The 22,668-nt window shown below is 35.2% G+C and overlaps 1 non-coding gene across 1 annotated transcript; it reads left to right on the plus strand.

Annotated features, from left to right (window-relative positions):
• Positions 1 to 19,419: 19,419 nt before the first annotated feature.
• LOC118891385 lies at positions 19,420 to 19,522 on the plus strand. Its single transcript, XR_005018969.1, has one exon. It is a non-coding gene; the product is annotated as a U6 spliceosomal RNA (small nuclear RNA).
• The last annotated feature ends 3,146 nt before the right edge of the window (positions 19,523 to 22,668 follow it).

Here is a 22,668-nt window from a genome sequence, read left to right on the forward strand (position 1 = left end):
TCTTTCCATTTTAATTGCTGACTACGGTATGGTTAACTTTCCATGCTATCCAGCATTATTGTAAAAAGAATTGGTGCAAACAGAGTTGACAGTGAGATTTCTACACATTCATTCTTTATTCATCTTCATGATTATCCTTTAAAAGTTCCCTATAGAGATCCATTTGAATGATATCCATTTGAATATCCATTTGAATATTCAAGAAGCTGGGAATATGACACTAATCCCAGAAAGGTATAAACAAGAAAATAATAAAGATCATAATGGAAATAAATGAAGTAGATAACAGAAAAATGATAGAGAGTAATCAAGAAAACTAAAAATTTGTTCTTTGACAGGATCAACAAAGTTGATGAAATTTTAGATTGACTAACCATGAAAAAAAGGGAGATTGAACAAATTAATAAAATTAAGAGTGAATGAGGATACATTACTACAGACTTTAGAGAAATATAGAAGATTATAAGAAAATATTATGAACAAACATGTGCCAAAAATTAGATAAATTAGATGAAATTGATTCATTCTTAGAAAGACACAAAGGACCACAACTCATTCAAGAATAATTTTAAAATAAGCATAGACATATAACAACTATAAAGACTGAATTAACATTCAATAAATTTCCCTCAAAGAAAAGCCCAGGCTCAAATAGCTTCTAAGGCAAATTACAACAACCATTTAAGGAAAAATTAACATCAGTTCTTCACAAGCCATTTCAAACACTAGAAGAGGAAGAAACACTTCCCATTGCACTCCATGGGGCCAATATTATTTTGATATCAAAGCAAAGACAGAAAAAGAAACCAATATCCCTTATAGACATAAATTCCTCAACAAAATACTAGCAAACTAAATTCAGCAATATATGAAGAAGATCATAGCATGACCAACTGAGATTTATCCCAGGAATGCAAGTTGGTTCAGCATATAAAACCAATCAATATAAAACACCATGTTTATATAATAAATGGCAAAACCACATGATAATAGATGCAGAAAATCATCTTACAAACAATAATGACCTTTCATGATAAAAAAACACTAAAAATATCTAGAAATAGAAAGGAACCTCTCTGATAAAAGCAATCTATGAAAAACTCACAGCTTGCATCATAATGGTGAAAGATTGACAGCTGTCTTCCCATGCTCAAGAATAAGACAGAGATGTCCATTCTCACCACTTTGCAAAACCGCACTGGAAGTTTTAGCCAAGAGAATCAGGCAAGAAACAGAAATGAAAGCCATCTAAAATGGAAAATAAAGAACATATAAAATTTTTCCTCTTCACATATATTGGATGTAGAAAATCTTAAGGAATTCAAAAAAAACTATTATAGCTACTAAACTGTTCAGCATGTTTGCATGACATAAGGTTAATATGCAAAGTAAACTGTATTTCTCTACATTAGCAATGATAATGTGAAAATAAAATTAAGAAAAAAAAACATTTACAATAGTATCAAAAATAATAAAATTCTTAGGAATAAACTTAACAAAAGAAGTAAAAGGTTCATACACAGGAAACTCTAAAACATCACTGCAAGAAACTCAAGGTGACCTAGTTAAATAGATAGGCATTCTGTATTCATGAATTAGAAAATTTAATATTGTTAAGATGGCAATACTCTAAAAAAATTGATCTACAAATTCAACAATAATCCCCTCTCAAAATCCATGCTGCCTTTTTAGTTGATCCTAAAATTTACATAGAAGTGCAAGGAATCCGGAATAGCTGACACAATCTGGAAGAAGAACAAAAAGCAAAGTTGTAGGACTCATACTTCGCAATTTGAAAACTCACTACAAAGCTACAATAAAGACAATATGATACTGTCATAAATACAGAGATATAGATCAATGGAATAGGAATGAGAGTACAGAGATAAAGCTTCTCATTTTTGGTCAATTGATTTCAGACAAGAATGTCTAAAGCATAGTCTTAGCAACAAATAGTTCTGTACAACTGAATATCCACAGGAAAAAGAATAAAGTTGGACCCTTACCTAGACAAAAATTAATTCAAAATTGTTCAAAACCCTATATGTAAGAGTTGAAAGTATATAACTATTAAAAGTAAACATAAGAGTAAAGATTCATGATCTTTATTTAGGCAATGGTTTCCTTGATGTGACCCAAATCATAGAAATAAAAGAAAAAAATAAAAGGCAATTTGGCCTTCATCAAAATTAAAAATTTTTGTGTTCCAAATGACACTATTTTAAAAAGTGAAAAGAACTCACAGGATAGGAGAAAATATTTGCAAATCATCTATCTGAGAAGGGGCTATTATCCAGAAAATATTTTTTAAAACTCTTACAACAACAATAAAAAACAAATATCCAACTTTTAAAAATAGAAAAGGATTTGAATACTCTTCTCCGAAGAGTATGTACAAATGTCAATGAGCACATAAAGAGATGCTCAACACCATTAGTCATTAGGGAAATGCAAATTCAAACTACAATAAAATACCACTTCACATCCACTTGTATGGCTATAATTAAAAAGTGGGACACTAACAAGTGTTGCATGGATGTGGAGATATCAGAACCCTCATATTACTGATAGAAATATAAAGTGATGCAATCTCTTTGGAAAATAGTTTGGCAGTTCCTCAATGTACTAAACATAGTGTTACCATACTACCCAGCAAGTGTACTCCTAAATATCTACTCAAGAGACATGAAAACAAATATCCAAACAAATCTTTTATATAAATGTTTATAGCAGCATTATTCATAAAAGCCAAAGAGTGAAAACAACCCAAAAGTCCATCAACTAATGAATGGATAAGCAAATGTGGAATATTATTCAGCAATAGAAAGGAATGAAATACTAATACAAGCTACAGCATGCGTGAATCTTGAAAACGTTATGCTAAAAAAAAGAAGCCAATCATAAAAGACCACATATTGTATGATTCCATTTATGTAAGAAGTCCAAAAGCAGTAAATGCATGAGACGTTTTGAGGACGAAAGGTTATTGTTGCATAACCCTGCTAATACACTAAAAACACTGAAATGTAACTTTAAAGGAGTGGCTTTTATGGTATGTGAGTTATATCTCAGTAAAGCTGATATAAATAGGAAAAAGATCCCTCTGATTACCATGTAAAATTTGATTTTATGAGAGCAAGATCTGATGTCAGATCTTTCATGTTAGGTGGCTAACCATATAGGTCAGCAAGTGAAGATGGTGATTTAGACAAAACCAATCTCAGTTCTTGTGGTTCTGCAAATATCACTACAGCTTTGGGGGAAAACAATATGAAAAGCAAGGCTTCAACACTGCGTCATTCTAAAGCATTCTAGTCCACCAGGGACAATTATCTTCAATGGGACAGAAATTCCTACTGCCACTGAGTTGGGGCTGATTTGAGATTAGGAAGCAAATTCTCAAAGGACAGATGATCTTCAAATCACTGTCTATGAAAGTATCAGAGATAACAAAATAAACTGGTCTATTTATCATTGGTACTTTTTAAATGATAATGTGATATTTTTAAAAGATAAATTTATTTTCCTATTCCTAATTTCTGTCTCATTCAAAGCAATTATTTCCTTCAGTTTTATTAAGATTGGGTGTTCTTGCATTACAGAACAATAGGATATCCCTAAACTGTGAGAACCACTGCCCAAGAACCCCAATTTCAACGTGTCCTTGAAAAGACAAAAGGAAAAGTTTGCAAAGCCTCTACTTTCACCCTCTCAGGCATCATCTTCATCACACAGCTAATCTAAACCTCTCTGCTGTTTCCCACTATCACGTGTATCTCTTGTCAGCAAGATCTGCAAATTACCCTCTAACCATTCAATTCACATCTTGTAGTGTTTAATGTCTGTCTTTTTTGTCTTTTCTGTACATTAGTTCCTGCCAAATGCTTTCTTTGAAGAGAGAACAAAATAAATTCTGGCCACTAAGAAAGGCCAGACCTAATTCCATCTTCAAAATGTTCAAGTGATGAAATAGCATTTTACCCCTTTTGGGTCATAGTTATGGAAGGGAATGGAAAGTTTTCTAGTTCACATAAACAATCCTATCAACCGCACAAGGAAGAAAGAAGCCTGAGTAAATGCATCGGGTCTGACATTCTTAGAGCAGAGTTACTTTCAATGTTGTAGCTGGGAGCAAACTAAGAATTTGCATAGTGTAGGTTGTTTTTACTCTTGGCAACCCTTAAATTCCTAGTAAAAAAAAATTAAAAACATCTTTGAAGTCTTCTTCAATCCACTATCACCCTGAGCAAACACTATTTTGACGAGCACAGTGTCAATGAATCATAAACAGATGGATTAAATTTCTAATAAACTATTCATGAGTTTTAAAACTTAGATAGCAGTCTACTTCCCACTGTTTTGAACCTTAAAGTAAAAAAAAGTGGTTGCAAGTTATGTGCCGATATTAAATTTCTTTCTGTTCTTTATCAAGCATTTCACATAAGAGACCAGAAGTCACTCTTCTGACTTTTGATTGGAGAAGTTTCACATAGCACTGCCTTTTTATTTTATTTTTTCTTCCAAAAAAGCTGCCAGAAATCTCTATGAGTCTGGCACAGTCATGTTGAATCTGCGTATAGATGTTGAAAGTGAGCACCTCTAAAAAACATCATTAGTTACACCAACTGCAGTTACTGTCACACCAACTAATTTGGGATGGAGGTAGAAAAAGGGAAATCCTACAATTAGAATACCACTATTATCATTCAATAGGTTCCATGGTGTACGCCTGCTATTAACTTGTTGGATTGACTTTTCAAACCCAAGAAGCATTATGACATCCCCTTACCCTTTTTTTTTTCTGTCACTCAAGTAACAGCCTCTCTCAGGTGATGATAATGGAGGGCAAATGTTCTGCTTTCTTTATCCGGGGTGAGAGAGAGAGAGAGAGATCAATAATGGGATCACAGGAATGAGAATGAATGACAAAATGAAAAGGGGGAGGAGGGGAAGGAGTGAGTGCATGTAATGAGAGTGACAAATTAGTCACTGGAGGAGTCAAAGTGAAAAAGGACAGCTGTATAACACAAAAGTGCACAAGCACTGCTATCTCATTAGGGTTTACTAGCTGCAAGGAAATGGGGCGTGAGAGAAAGCCATGGCTCTGCGGAAGAGAGGAAGTCCTTCATTTATTATTTGGAGGGGTAGAGTTTCAGTGTTCTCAGCCTTCCCTTCCTCTCTCCCCTCCTCCTACCACCCAAAAAGCATTACTTATGCCTGATTTGCTTATTTCTCAAGATTCAGTGAGTAATTTTAATGTGCTTTGTGGATAAAGCCAACAATGTTCTGGAGAAAGAAGGAAGAAAAAAAAATTTTTTTTTTCCAATAGTCCATCACTATTCTCTTGATTGAAATACACTTGGCCCTAAATTAGCTGATCAAGCATTACTGGCATTCCTAGTATGGGAGAACCCATGGAAAATTAGCATTTTGTGTGAGACTACCTTTATGAGCAGGCTGAGAAAGCATCTATCGCTCTTGTGATTTAAGGAGCAATAAAATTCCACTATGCTCCAACACAGCTCCTCATATTTAATGCCACCTACTAGAAAGTTCCACATTACTTTCTCTTCAGCTTCCTTCTTCCTTTTAAATAATGGATTTTTAACTTGAATTCCTTGGGTGGTTTCAGGACACCCAGACCATTTTTACTTGGAAGACTGTTAAACTGTATTGACCAAAGAAAAAATAATATGGGGTGAGGGGAATGGGGTTAGGTGGCTGAGAACCAATACTTCTGCTCACTGTAAAGACGTTTTTGGTGGAGGAAGGAATCAATTCATTATCTGTTACTCCATTTGACAGAAGTGGGATTACAGGTTGAGATGTTGAAGGAGGTCCAATTGGGCTCAACAGGGAATTGTTCAACAATGAAGCAGGGAGCTTCTGATTGTGGTGAAGTAAAACAGAGGTTAAATGCCACCCAGTATCAGCAATATTTCTTTTATTGGGTAGGAATACTGCCTGTCTCCAGAGATCCCATCCAATATCTGTTTATTCTCATCAATTACACCTTATATGAAGAAACACCTTTCCAATATGGACTTTGCCTTAGTATAAACTTTCCAAAGTTCTCTAGCTCTGGAAGAGAAATTCTATTTAGCTTCCATTTTAAAATCTTACTGTTTAAACCATCTGACCTGGGACTACATAATTCTGCTGAAATACATAAAATGGCTTTTGTCACTGACTGAACCATAACAATCACTGAAAGCCATTCTGTGGGGAAATGTCAATGGCTTCATCCATAGTTTCAAATATGGTGTTTCCATTCAAGCAACTGGACCACACTCTTTCTAAACAGGAAAATCTCAATATTTGAGTCCAGCCAAACAAAATCCTCTCTCCTATTGTCATTTTGTATCGTATAGTATTTAAAATTCTGAAGTTAGATTAAGTATAAAAATAAATTATTTGCAAAAAAATTGCAAAGTGAAAGTATTTTTAGGAGGAAAGGATACAATTTTGCAGCCAAAATTTTTCTATATGAAGTTGCTGGGTAATATAAAAAACTAACAAATCCTTTCATATCATAAATCACAAAAACATGGTAAATATGAATTGAGAGGAAAGAGAATGCAAAGTGCAGCTATAGAAATACTGCTTAAGAAATGTTGCTCCAGGTTGAGAATAACCTGAGTAGCAGGGTTGGGACAACAGGATGTGAGGAAGTGAAACTCAGTACAGTTAAATCTGTTTGGGTATGATTTGAGTCAGGGAATTGTGTCTGAACCCAGCTGGCTGAACCCAGGAGAAATTCAATAGATGGTATTTTTTTGAACACCAGTGGCATAATCGTTCTGGAATTTTGGCAAAGGCAAGGTTATTATAGGTATAAGGAGATGGTTATTCCTGAAAGGAAGATAAGAATCAAAGGCAAACTGCTAATACCAAATTTTGGCTAAGTCACAAAGAAAAAAAGATGGCAAATCCTTGAAGAAAAACTACATCTGTGTCAAAAGTGTACTTTAAATTGATTTAACGAGCAAGTTCTTGTCATTAACAGGATTAGACTGCATGCTACTGGAAAAATATGACACATACATAGTATTTGTTTTTCTGCTGAACAAATAGAGAATGGGGAGAAAAACAATAACAGGTACCATAAAACTTTCATTGATCTTGAAATATCATGCGCAATTCTCATGAGGCTGAGATATAGGCAGCTTTTGAACATGGTTAAGATTGACCAAACCACAATTTAAAATATTTTACATAGCTATATGAAACTAATAAATAGTAGCAATAGGTAGGCATTAGATGATGAAGCTATTCAAGCACATTAGGCAAATAGACAATTGCCTACATTTTGACAACAGTGGTACATCTGCTTTACTTGGTAAGGTCTGCAAGACAGAGTAGAAAGAACAGAGGCTTTAGAACATAAAGGCCCTGACACAAGCTCCAGGTTTACCACTGACCAGGAGTGTGGTTGTGTTCAGGAACAGTTACTATCTCTGATTTCCATGAGCTACAGTTTGCATATAAAGAAAGGGCCACATATGAAGAAAATAACAGCATGATTATCTGTCTCATAGAGTTATTATGAAGATCCAATGGTACGGCATATGTGAAAACATTTTCTAAATTATAAAGTGCTATGAAATTGTAAGCTATGATTCATCAATAATCAAATACATCCACAGATGTTTCCAAAAGTCAACTCAACTATAAAGGGCAACTTCAAACCCATGGTTGCAAACCAGCCATGTGCTATCACATTCAAAACTCAGTCATTTAGGCCTCTAACTATTCTGGGGGATAGCGTTCATTTTTATTAAAAGAAGGTTTGGTGAAGCTGTTAATTTAATAATAGGTTGTACTCTTTTCAAGATTAGTCATTAGGGTTTAACATTACATCACTGTTAGAATAAAGACCCTAAAATGGACAGCATTTTAAAAAAATGGACAAACTACAGTGGAAAAATGTAATACTAATAAAACAAAATGAACTGTTTTGCTAATGGACTTGTGTCTTTATCAATAAATTGTATAACTTCTTTAAGATTCATTCAAAAGTTAATGAATTTTTGGTTTGTGATTTAAGCAAAATATGTTGTTAAATCAGAAAAATGATGGTAAAAACCATTTGTGTATATAGAAAATGTCCCTACGGTATAGTTACCTAGCAATATTGAGGGTCATAATTTGGATAGTATTTTAGGAATGACCATTAAAAACAAAATATATCATTGTTAGTAAGTTTCAATACAACTTGTTCTACATGTCTATCTTAACAACCATAAGAAATCACATAATTTTTTGTTTCCTGGAGTCCTTTAAAACACAAATTGTTTTTGAGTCTAGTACTTTTCCAGTTCATTGACAACTAAGGCTATGAAGTGGAGACAATTATAATGTAAGTCTTAATTCTCTGGGCTTGGATGACTGACAGGTCCCAGGTGCTCTCATCGAGAGATGATATTCTCCGGGTGGCAGAGCATGGGTCCAGGGTAGATTTCACAGGCAGTTAGGCTGATGGCTCTACAATTGCTTCCTGGTCTGTCACTCGCCTGCCTGTTGATGGGTTTCAATGGGCTCTCCAGGTCCCCTTCGGTGTAATTTATTCTTGACTTCTCTTTGATCCTGAGGTAATGGAGCATTTTATCAATTTTAGTGAATAGGTTTTGATCAGATTTTTTTTTTTCAGAAGATCAACATTCTCAGCTGTTTGGTCAGGGAAAGCAGGAAAGGAGGTGAGGCAGAAGGCCTCTTTCCCTGTCTCTGGATGCTTTTTATGTTAACCTTTATAATGTATTCCAGGTGGCATTCCTCTAGTCGTCCGAAAGAGAAAGTTTTAAAAAACACAGCAATGCTCACTTAACCCTATTTAGAATGAAAGGCCCCTTATCAGAGGTCCACTGGCAAGGGATTTGGATGTTGAGTTTTTGTAACCTTACCTTTGTTGTGGTAGTGTGATTTGGCCATTTCAGAATCCCTTTCTGAGTTTTAATATAAATTATTAAGCCAGCAGGATATATTTATCCAGTCATCTCCAGGATAAAAGGAGAGTGAAATGGTAAGCTCCAGAAAATTCAGTTATTCCTGATATTGAGTATTGGCAGATAAGTTACTGTGCTGTGATTTGGTTCATCAAAGAGAGAAAGAGAGAATTTTTTTTTTTTAATTTTCAAATTAAAGGCAATTATTAGAAAGCTACACTGGCACAAAATTTAATTAGATTTATCCTTGGCTCTTCATTAGCATTCATGAAACTTTAAATTGTGATATGTCTTAGAAGAAATGGAGGAGCAGAGTTTATCTATTAGGAAAATAAAAAGGAGTTAGTTATTTACTTTAAAATACTGCTCATAAGATGGGTTAAGACCCTATGTCTGGGCTTTGAAGTGGAATATTTCTTTAAAATATTATAAATAAGAAATCGAAGCCGCTAAAATTCAGTGAATACTATTTTGTCGATCTCATCTCATTTAAGTGCATTAAGTTTTCTGAAGGAAGCAATAATACTGAAAATATGTAGTGGATTTTTTGAGACAGTTCTGATCTCACGCTATTTCATCTTCTTATATAGGTTATTTCTTTAAAGGTGTAATACATGCAATTTAATGTCAAATTTAAAAATAAACCCCCTACTAACTCTATTTATGGAATGCCTACTTGTGCTCAATAAATGTGGTGTTTGGTACAGAGACTACAGAATTGAATAAAACACTTGTTCTCATGGGTTTTCTTTAAGTTTTGTCTTCAAAAGCATGGCTACCACGACATTTCTAAGTCTTCTTTTCTCTGGCTGTTTATTCTTTGTTCTGGCTGCTAGAAAATCAAATTAATAGTCCATGACTAGCATCTGTCCAGAATTATACTGCATGTAATTTTATTATTCTTACCTACTGTTTTAGTCTTATTTTTATGCTCATTGCATTTATTTAAAACTAGTACTCTCACAGGCTGCCTCATATTACACTTTAAAATGAAATGTGGCATCCATAAATAAGGAAAATAATAAACACATTGTTTTTCTCTCCCATCGAGCATCTATAAGACTGAACATGCAGTGAGTTTTCAATAAATCAGTGTTGACTGATTGATTAGTCATAAACCCAATGTTTTTCACTAAGTAGTAGGTTTTATGATTGTTGGTGTTTTGCTACGTATAGTTAGGAAAGAAATTCTTTCCAAATATAGGCCTCTCTTTTGTGAAAGAATTGTTCTGCCCTCAGATTTCCACAGCTGGGATAGTTTTACAAGAACTAGAATGGGAGGGTACCTCTGCTTCTTCCCTGTAGAGCTCTGTCTTAAAGATGGAATGTGGCCAACTGAATCCCTACACTTTGAATGCTCAACCCTTTTCCCACACAACTTCTTATGCTTTCTTCACCAGGACTGATTATTTATTAGCCAGGTGAATCACAGCGAGAGGATGGGATAAGACATTTTAAAGTTTCAAACATAGACTCACAATACTGTAGAATAACACAATGAAGACAGTTCTACTAATGAATACGGCAAACAACTCCCATTGCCTGTACCTTTGCTGAATGAGTGAATGGATAAACAGGACTTTTACAGACGAGTGAAGTAATATTTCAGTGGTTGTTCTGATGGATGTACACATGTATACTATAAGCCTTCTTCCTGTACTGAATCACTAGTACTTTCAAGATACTATGTTGAATACATAGTTGAGTTATGACCTAAATTCTGATCTAGAACCTGCCCTCAAACTGTAAACAACAAGCTATGAAGGAGACAGAAATACCACAGTCAAATACTTACATAACTTTAAGTTCTACAAGGGGAAACAAAGAGTAATGAGAGTCAAAGCTTATGTAGCATTACTTACGGGCCAGGAAAATTTTAAGTACCAAAGATGTAGTAAATTATTTCAATTTTATGAGAGCTCTTCGAGGTATGTAATATTATTAACATCATCTTTATCTTACAGAAGAGAAAAAGAAAGTAGAAGTTTAAATTTACTGCCTAAAGTGGAAATAAAGAAGGATATTTAAAAAAAAAAAATTGGGGGGATCTAGGGCATTTTACAGAAAAAATAAAATTGGGGTTGGGGCCGGATCATGAAGGATCTTACATAACAGATCATTTAATATTTAATTTCACAAATATTTATTAAGTACTTCTAAGTACCAAGAACTGTCTTAGGAACAGGTGGATGTAGCAATGAACAGTGATATTATGGACATAATTTCCTCAGTGCCTTCTCCAAGTTATTTTAATTTTGTTCTATCTGAAATTAAATATTTTATCCTCTATGTGTACAGTGTTTCTCCTTTTCTTGAGGTCAATTTTACAGAGTTGCAATCTCTTAGTTGGGCAATGAATGCTTATGGAGTAAATCAGTGGAAGTTAATGAAAGTAAAAGGCAGATTTAACCGTCGGGATTTTGCACTTGCTACTCTCTTATCCTAAGTCCCATGTCTGCCAGTTATTTGCTTAGCAAATTGCCTCATCTCCATTAAGTTATTTTTTAATCCCTGCTCTGACCGTGTATTATTTAATGGTGTAACCTACCCCTCCTTCACCTGTCCAACACTCTTGTCCTTTACTCTGCTCTACTTTCTCTTTTCCTGCAGTATGATCACTGTACAAGTTATTTAATTTACTTATGTATGATGTTTGATACCTTTTGTCTGTCAGGACCCTTTAGAAAGTAAGTTCTATGAAGGCAACTGTTCATGCATGTATCCAAAGTGCCTAGAACATAGCTGATACTCAACACATGTTTATTGAATAAATGAATACATGACTAAAAAGACAGAAAGTAAATGTCAGTGGGAAAAAATAGCGTCCTCTCCCACCGTTGTTTAGTTACTATTTCTTACAACGCTGTTTCAAGACAAAAACTCAAGAGAGGACAGATAAAGTTAAAACAAACAAAGGTGATTCTGCTGTGGCAGCCTCTTCAAATTCAAGTCTACGGTCTAGATCCGAATCTAGAAAAGCCCGAAAGAAAGTATCCACTGTAAATTGTATCAATTGTGGCAAGAGTGTAAGAGTTGGAACAGAGTGATAATTTAATTCACTTCTTCTTTTATTTTTGATGTCTGTTGGTAAATATTGTGAATGAATACTGCCAGGATTTTCAGTAAGGAGTACATGCAGGGACTTGTAAAGAGCAAAGTCTGCAATTTTTTAAGAGACATTTGGTTTATTAATAGGACATTTACAGAAGCCTCCAGAAGTGCCCATTACCAATGGGAAGGATTTGAGCTGAGATTCAAGATAAAGTCTCAGTCACATTAGGGTGGCTGCAATCCTGTTCATATTCAGAAAACATTTTGTTCCCTGTTCTCAAAGGATAAGGAGCCACAGAGCACAAATATACCGCAGACTCAGAAAACATATCTAACATACGGATTCATTCTGAACACAAGGGGCTAGGCATTTCTTTAATGAAAAAAGTCAAGAATATGATATTATCTTCAAATATTTCCTACTTAAAATATATAAAATCCTTTAAAAAATGGAGAAAGTAGATTAACCTATGAAATCAAATAAAAATATCAGAATATATTTCCATAATGGAACAGGTACAATTAGCAGCCCCTCAAGGATAGATTTCTATGCAATTCAACAAATACTTATAGTGATAAATTACATTAATGTATCAATTTAGACATTGCCTATTTAGATTATAGAGTCTAATTATACAAGTTGAATATGTCTGGATTTCACTGCTTGTTTATCAGGTGTGAATTCTCTTTCTTTTTAAAGCCAAATGGAACTGAAATGGAACTGAGAACATCTGAACAATATGCTCTGAGTTTGTAGTTAGAAATGTCAAATTTACATTTTGACTAAATTAAGCAGTTTCCGTTTTTAAAGTATTTATATAAACAACATGTCAATAATTCTTAAGTTATGAGTTTAATTGTAAATGAATGAAACAAAGTGGATAGCACAAAAGTATAACAAAAATATCTGAATCATAATAGCTAAAAATGTAATTGTTACAATTCTGTGCAGATTCTACTGTTTTTAAGACTTTCACCTGACAATTAACTATACGAAGTTATACAACTTTAATATGTAATTTTATCTGAAGTATTAAAGTATTTTAAAGGAAAATGATAGGATATCATAGTTACTTAACAGGGATACCAAATAAGGAAGCATTTTGGGTCTCACTGCAAAATAGGCATAGCTGCACATCAGTGCAGTTTAATAGCAACTACAACTAGTATTTTACTATTAATTCTGTCTGCTGCACAATGCTATAAAGTTCCTACTATGCAAGCATATCCATAAAGTTTTAAAAGTTGGCAATTTTCAATAAGAATGTTTCCTGTCAATACACATTAGCAATGCGTGGAGTTCAATTATTGATATTTTTCCTTTTAATTTAAAAATAATCTTCCTTCAGTGTTATCACTATGTATTTTGCTTATTGTGAGTCCATAGATAACACTAAATTGTGTACTGATAAATATTTGTCATCACTATTTTTGGTCACTGTTTTTCCAATAACTAGACTTTAAGACAGTATGCACTGCAAATATCCCCCACTCTTATTCCTTATATATGTTTGTATATCAAAGTAGATATAAATTTACTACCTGTCAACACCCAGGGTGCTTATGAGTTTATACTTTGTTGGGGATACCTTGCCAAAAAAATGTGATTTTAAATAACTTAAATATGGAGTCAAGTCTAATGTGTAGGTAATTTTATGAACATTGTCATCTAGCATAACAGTACATAACTAAACGTTTTCTTTAGTTTATGAAGTAAATAGTATGCAATGCTCATGTGCCACGAGAAATAGTTTACTTTTGTCCTTTTAAACTACATGTCATCACGTTATTTTTTTTCAAAGAGAAGGTGAAAATATGTTGAAGAAAGGCAACTGGTTCTCTGCCTCTGTATAAGTGGACCCTGGTCAAATGTTTGTTGACTGCTGCTTCAGGTAACAGTCTTTACTGGATTTAGTGATGTATTTTTCCACAACTTCTTGTGTTTTATAGACATTCTCCAGTTGCATCCCAAAATATAAGACCAATTCTGTTGTTGCCGAAAATACAAGAAGGTCTACATCATGGTTCAAGACTCAACATCAAGTAGGCTTTGATCAGCAAGACTCAGACTTTGATCAGCAAGACTCAGACTTTGAACCTAACTTCCAGGGAGGCAACTGGAAGAGGAAGAAGAGAGCATGCTGAGTGCTATGACATCCCTGGCCCTTTTACATTCATTTTGTATCTCACAACCCTAACTAACGGAACTCATCTGAGATCCCTTGACTTCTCAGTGGCCAAATTCAGAATGGAAGCCAGAATGATCTGACCTGATGCCCATGCTTTTCACTGCACTGTGCTACCTCTCCTAAGATGCTCAGGCCATTAGGACACTGACATTCCGTGTGATCAAATCCTCCCCTTTTATCCCAGTTCTAGTAACTACATCCTTGTTTTGCTGCTTCTGTATAGAAGCCCTGCCTCAGATTCCCACTGCCTTTCCATCTTTTCATAATAAGGAGTACATAAACCAATTAGCCCATAAAGCAGAGAAATTCAGTTAGAAAACAAAAAGCCTATGATGGAGACACCTATGATACTGACCTCTAGTCAGTAGGTAGTGTCTTCTGTCATCAGTAAGGCAAAGGCAGGCATAACATCATCTAACATGTCATATTAAATGGGGGAATTATTTGGTACCAGGGGTGAAATCAGGTTTGTGCCACATAACATAATTAATGTAAAGGGAAAAATAATGAATTTGAAGGGATGCCATATGGCAGGCCATAACCCACTCACACCATGCATTCTATGAACAAGTAACTCTTTTCCGGTTGGCGCCCAAGGTTATTTCGGAAGATTTCAGCATCTCTTCTTGAAGCCCAAATTTTAAGTCCGTGCAGAACCCATGAGCTTCAGTGTCTGGACAAAGGGACTTTTTAAGTTTCATACCATCCTTAGACTTTCTTGCACCAGCTGTGAAAATCAATTAGCCCTGGTGAAAGCCGAGCTGCTCTATGTTCCCAATAATGAAAAGGGCCAACTGCACAGAGCAATTTTCTCTGTCCTCACAAATACGAATGGGGACCTTGAATCTTTTTTCACTGCTCCATGGAATTGCCTTTAACTTCTATTTTGAAAGTCGCCAGACACGCCAGGAGATTAACACAGAAGACTCTTTGGAGCGGCAGGAAAATTATACCATTGCACAACAGTGACATTTGTGACTCCCTCAGGCTGGTATGCAGCCACAGACAGTCAAAACAAACACCTCCCAAACACACTCCAGAACTCAACTCCCCCTCGCCTCTGTTCCCTTCATAAAAATGGAAATTGCTGATGGTACCTCATCAATTTTAAAGACCCAGTCAGTCACTCAGATAATGCTTCAAGAAAACAACAGTAAGAAAATGCTAGTGTAAAGCTGGACAGGGAGGAGACCACTGAGATGATAAGTGAGCCCTGGGAAACACCAGAAGGGCAGGGGTTCACTCGATGGGTAAAAAGATTTGAGATTGCCCCTTACCATCCTGTCCTTTGCGGAAGGGTAGCCACTTCTGGAGAAAAGGAATAGAAAAGAAGCCCCTCTCCATCTCGTCCTCTGTAGCACTGCCATCATCATGCTCAACATCAACTGCTTTCTCTATAAAATAATGACCTCACAGTAAATTCTTCACTCAGCTAAGCAGGGTTCCTCAGCCTTGGCACTACTGACATATTGGGCTGAGTAACTCTTCGTTGGGGAGTCGGAGGGACCGCTCTGTGCATTGCAGGATGTTCAGCATCTCTGACCTCACTCACTAGTTGCCAGCGCTCAACCTCTCCAAGTTACAATAACCAAAAATGTTTCTAGTCATTGTCAAATGTACCCTGGGGGGCAAATTCATCCTAGTTAAGAATCAATGTTACATTGATGCTTCTTTTAAGTCCCCGGAGAACAAAAATTTAGAAGACTCAAGGAAAATTCATGCTATTAAAACTGTTGAGTATGTACCTAAACTGTGCCTGACACATACTGGCTCCATATTTATAATGCAATTAATCAAAAGGTAACTGGCTTTTATTACAAGCCTTTAAATGCACGTGGAGATAGAAAACTAGATAAACAAGGTTTCATTCTTAAAACAATTAAATTCAAAGACATTGCTTGTTTGGTTATATATTATTAAGATATTTTGCCTCACATTATAACTGATGCTGCAGTTCTCGCATATATTGTCTCATTTGTCTCACAGGTGAGAAAAATCAAATTAGTTTCCATTTTTATTTTGCAACCAGATGCAGTGAGTTTAAATGACTTGTTAGAGAGCAAATGTCAAGTCTTTTAAAATAAAAGTAATGCCTTTTTCTACGCAACAGTCTTTCTATGTACTTAAATAAGACTCATATTTTGTACCTTAAAGTTAATAAAGTTTAAGTATTTTAATTAAAACTGAATTATAAAGGAAGAATGACTAGATGAAGCTTAGATTCTTCCTTTCTCAGTTAAAAGTAATCAACAACTACCATGAGCAAGCCACTGTATTCATGGATGCTGAAGGCATAGAACAGTCGATTTTGAAGGGGATTATAGTCAGTTTTAGCAGTGAATAGTGAGTACCACATTCAATAGAATGTGGTAGATTGCACTACTACAATGATTACAATGACTACAAATTCCTCCAACACCTGTATGGATAATACCCTTGATCTTTCAACTCCTCCAAGCTAATGGTGAAGCTTATGTATTTTTCTACTCTCTAAATCTGGACTTGGCCATGTGACTTGCTTTGTCCAAGAAGTCATTAGAAAAAATAGCAAAAGTAGAACTTGAAAGTGCTTCTACATTGGGATTTGCTCTCTCTTTGAACTCTGTAACCATGACCATGGAAATGAGCCCAAGACAGCTTGCTGGATAATGAAAGACACATAGGCAAGTCAATGCTGTGGTCCAAGGTGACATCATGCCAACTTCTCACCTGTGAAAGAGAACATGCTAGACTAACAAGCCCAATCACTGTCTGCCCAGAAAGATGGCATGACTTAGCCCAGACCAAAAGAATTGCCCAGAGGATACACAGAATCCGGAGATAATAAAGTTTTTTTGTCTTAAGCCACTACGTTTTGGAGGTATTAGTAGCAGAAAAAGATAACTAATGTACTTACATAAGTAGTAAGCTTTAAACTACATAAACTGGCAAGCAAACTACTATAACCAAGTTGGAGATCAAAATGAGTCTGTCACATGGTCACATTGCCTTTCGTTTAAGTGATCCATGAGAGAAATACAAGTTTGTTGGGCGAATTTCTATAATAGGCTGAAAGTAATAACTGAAGAATAGACACTATATAAATTCATACATATTATATTGCTCTTAAGCCATAATCTTCACCATCATCATCATCATCACCACTTACTTTGAGACAGGTACAGAGTGTTTCACCTGTCTCATTGTCCTCATCATGGGAAAAGATAGTAAAACCCACTACCTAGAATTATTATAAGGAGGAAATTTGACTCCAGGAGTTGGTTACTTGTCCAGAATCCCATAGCTGATAATTATCAAAGTTAAGATTCGAACCCAGGCCTTAATAACATCATAGGTCGTGTTCTCAGTCACTACTCTCACAATCTTGTTTCAACTGATCTGTGTCTCCTTAAACTGAATTTTGTCATATTTTTCCATCTACCAATTCGTTCATCCACTTAGGCATGAATGGATGCATTCAACAAACTTCAAGTGCATAATATGTGCTAGATATTATTAATGAAAAGTTAACAAGATAGATACTATACCAGCTCCTGTAAAGCTGATTTAACTTACCTACTCTTAGCCCTCCACCTCCTACCTCCTTCACACCACCTATCCTGAAATAACTTTCTGTTTTTTTTAAACACATTCACAGAGATTTTCTTTTAGAATCATAATAGACTTTTATAGCTTGTGGTAAGTCAAGGTTCTCGAGAAACCAGAACCAATGATATGTGCCATATATATATATATATATATATATTTGGGGAGAGAGAGAGGACAGGAGGAGAGAGAGATTATAAGAAATTGACTTATTTACAGAGGCTGAGAAGTCCCATGATCTATCTGCAAACTGGAGGCCCAGGTATGCTGGTGTTGTACTTCTAGTTCAAACCCGAAGGCTTAATAGGAACCAGGGGGTCTAATGTTGTAAGTCCCAGTTTGAGTCCAAAGGCTCCAAAACCAGGAACACTGATATCTGAGGGCAAGAGAAGCTGGATGTCCCAACTCAAACAGAGACAGCGAATTTTCCCTTCCTCCACATTTTTGTTCTATTCAGGCCCTCATTGGATTGGATGATGCCCACCTGCATTGGTGAAATGGATCTCTTTACTGTCTACGATTCAAATGTTAATCTTTTCCCAGAAACATCCTCACAGATACACCCAGAAATAACGTTTTACCAGCTATCTGGGCATTTCTCAGCCCAGTCGAGTTAACACATAAAATAACGATCAAAGAGCTATGGAGGAACTTTAGAGACAATGCAATACAACCCAATCAGCAATCAGATTAGGTTAGGAAACAGAACTCTAGAGAGTTTATAATTTCAACAAAATGAGTCACGTGTGTGTGTCCACCCATGTGCATTTGTGGTATCCACATACACAAACATCAGGGAACATTTTCTGAGAAAATTAAAAAGGGAAACATTTTAATCTCACTTAGCAGAGTGAGAGCATACACACCAGCCATTATTTTCAAAAATAGAATCAGATCTATGGATACAGAGCCATCCTCTGTTCCAGATGTCATTGGAGCTATTTTATATAAATTATTTCCTTGAAATCTCACAGCCACTTGTAAGGTAAAGAGTGGGAAAAGAATGGCAGCATGGGTACAGAGCTCCTACTCCAAATCCTGAGCTCTCTACACTGCCTTCTAACTTATTAAACACATCTAGAATGGATAAACAACGTCCTACTGGATAGCATGGGGAACTATATCCAATCTCCTGGGATAAACTATAATGGAAAAAAATATAAAAAGAACATATATATATGTGTGTATAACTGAGTCACTTTGTTGTACAGCAGAGATTGACACAACATTGTAAATCAACTCCACTTCAATAGGAAAAATAATAAAGTAAAGGTATTATTTTGGCTGGAAAAAAAAAACCATCTAGGCAGGTTACCTTTAAAGTCATGTCAAGGCATTCCCAAAAATGTATCTCTGACTGACAAAAAAAGGATGCAGACAGTAAGCCACAGATGAGCATTCAATACTGGCTAATGTTTCATGAAGGAAGACTAACTGGTGTATTAACAGCTTAGCACCCTCTTTAGGATATAATATAAAATCCACACATTCCTTTTTATTTAAATCATAGAATCCAGTTTTATAGAATAGTGCTAATGCAAGAACATTTCATAAAACCTCAAAATCTTATACTCTGTATGTTCTGTCAGTGGCTAAGAGCACTGATACTCTCAAACACCAGCATCCATACTTGAGATTAAAGATTTTATTTAGTGCTTGCTTTGGCAGCACATATACTAAAATTGGAACGATAGAAGATTAGCATGGTCCCTACACAAGGATGACACGTAAATTTGTGAAGCGTTCCATATTTGTACAGCCACTATGGAGAACAGCATGGAGGTTCCTTAAAAAACTAAAAATAGAACTACCATACGACCCATCAATCCCACTACTGGGCAATATACCCTGAGAAAACCATAATTCAAAAGAGTCATGTACCACAATGTTCATTGCAGCTCTATTTACAATAGCCAGGACATGGAAGCAACCTAAATGTCCATCATCGGATGAATGGATAAAGAAGATGTGGCACATATATACAATGGAATATTACTCAGCCATAAAAAGAAACGAAATTGAGTTATTTGCAGTGAGGTGGATGGACCTAGAGTCTGTCATACAGAGTGAAGTAAGTCAGAAAGAGAAAAAACAAATACCATATGCTAACACATATATATGGAAACTAAAAAAAAAAAATGATTATGAAGAACCTAGGGGCAGGACAAGAATAAAGGCGCAGATGTAGAGAATGGACTTGAGGACATGGGGAGGGGAAAGAGTAAGCTAGGACGAAGTGAGAGAGTTGCATGGAGTTATACATACTACCAAATGTAAAATAGATAGCTAGTGGGAAGCAGCTGAATAGCACAGGGAGTTCAGCTCGGTGCTTTGTGACCACCTAGAGGGGTGGGATAGGGAGGGTGGGAGGGAGACACAAGAGGGAGGAGATATGGGGATATATGTATATGTATAGCTAATTCACTTTGTTATACAGCAGAAACTAACACACCATTGTAAAGCAATTATACTCCAATAAAGATGTTAAAAAAATAAAATTAAATTAAATTAAAAAATAGATAAACAACAAGGACCTATTCTACAGCACGAGGAACTCTACTCAATATTTTGTAATAACCTGTAAGGGAAAAGAATCTGAAAAACAATATATATGTATGTATATATAACTGAATCACTTTGCTGTACCTGAAACTAACACAATAGTGTTAATCAACTATACTTCAGTTTAAAAAAATATTTGTGGAAAAAAAAAAAGATTTTATTTAAACCAACAAATTATCATTTTTTACAACAAAAGTGTAACATAAGTGATTTGTGAATTGCAAATTGATCTTCCCTGCTGGGAGCCATAACTAGTTTTAGAGATTTTGCTAGAACAGGCCACATATAAATATGTGACTATTAAAAAATGCCCAGATCTTGATGACATAATTTATTCTTCTGACACAAGCTGTTTTATTTTCTATCCACCTGTTAAGTGTTCTGTTGTAGTAAACCAAGGAGAATGAATCAAACATGACACAAACTCCAGCTCCTATGGGTAGACTAGGGCAAACCTTGGATAATATGTTTCATTTAAAGCATTGACAAGCAAAGATTTCCAAGGTCTGTAAATCACTCCAGTGGTTGCTAATTGGGACTACAAACATTTCACAGGACATGTTATAAGAATTGTTTTTCCCACTCAAGGCTTCTCAAGAGCATATGAGAAAATGCCTCAGTATATTCAGCAGGTGTTCTGAAGATTCCATAAAACAGCTACTAGTATGGAACCTTCCAGGTAGGTAGAACTTTGACCAGCATCTTCTGAAATGCTTTTCTCAGGCCTGGTGCATAAGGGTGTGTTGTGTGTGTGTGTGTGTAAGAAACAGACATTAAGTGCATATACTGCCAAGTTTGTAGGAGCTACATTAATCCCTTGCACGTGGACATGACTGCCAATTTATTAAGCAAACCTTGGTCTTCTTAATCTTATTTTTTTGCAGTTTGAACTTTGTTTCCCCACATTACAAGCATTATTTTAAAAACAAGAATACAAGAATGTTTTTAAGCTCTGACCCCACTGCACATCCTCTCTGAGTCTACATACAATCAGAAAGTCAAAAGCATTGTTTTTTTTGATTAAAAAAATATTACCCTCTATTAACTTTCCTGTCAAAAGGAGACATTTAACTCAGAGTACACAGAAAGGCAGTATTAGCCATCAGTAAATTATCAACTCTGATCCTGGGATGGTAAACAAATTATTTTGTGCATGCCTCTAATGAGAGTAGACAAAATGAAATATTTCTGTTTCATCTGTGCTTCTAACATGACTCCATGTGTGCAATCTGATGCGGTCTCATTGCATTGTGGTGAATGTCACCATCTGAAACAGAACTCCAGGAAAGGAATGGCAATTTGAAGGACAAATACATATGTTGCTTCATTGTGTATTTTTGCCCATATGAAGTGATTAATAATAATATCCTTCTATCACTCACATTCTACAGTTTACATCCTGCATCCAAGAATGAAAAAAAAGTAAAGAATTAAGGAAAAAAATACATAATGGCAGCTTATCATATAAGTAGTTTCTCAACCTTGAGTCCAGTTTGGAATATCCAAGTTGGTCCTGCACTACTAGTTAAAAATTATATTTATTTAAATTGACATTTAAAAATATATATATATTTATCTAAAATGTATATTTATTCATTTAAAAATAAATATATTTTTGCATTAATAAACTGAATTGATTTTTGCACCAATATATGTGACAAAATACCAAACACCTAACAAAAAATGTAATAAAGACAATGCTAGCGGGTTCATCCAAAAAACAATTTAAAAATTAAAGATGAACCATGAAACGCAAGTAATATACATTAAGCTAAATTTCACTTTAATAATGATTTTACATGCAAAGTATAATTTAATTGCTATAATAATCCATCAAATAAATATCATTAACCATATTTTAACAAATGAGGTAACTATGATCCAGAGAAGTAAAATGATTTGTCAAAGATCATGTGTGGAAGGGCCAGGACACAAACCTGGGTTAATCTGACAAGAAGTCCCAGACTCTGATTTTGTGAGACTACTGGAATGCCCCGATGACTTTCCTGGCTTAAACTGATTGAATGTGCCATATTATTTGCCACGCCTCATCATAAACCTATCTTATTCCTTGTCGCCAAGACATTAAACAATAAGAATTAGTTTTTATCTGAAATATGGTTAGATTTTCCATATTCTAGATTTTGCCTAGAATTTTAAAAGTATATGTATTTCAGATATGGAAATACCCTGTCAGATGATAGACTGGAGAATGCACTTTGGAAGTTAGAAGGAAAATTTCTCTAGAAGTGAAAATGGGTAAGTTGGCTGGAGTCAGGAAACCAGAGAAGCTGCTTTAGAGGAAGAAGTCCATGTAAAAGGGAGAATTCAGGGCATGG

The sequence above is a fragment of the Balaenoptera musculus genome, chromosome 2, assembly GCF_009873245.2.
Source record: "Balaenoptera musculus isolate JJ_BM4_2016_0621 chromosome 2, mBalMus1.pri.v3, whole genome shotgun sequence".
NCBI lineage: Eukaryota > Metazoa > Chordata > Mammalia > Artiodactyla > Balaenopteridae > Balaenoptera > Balaenoptera musculus.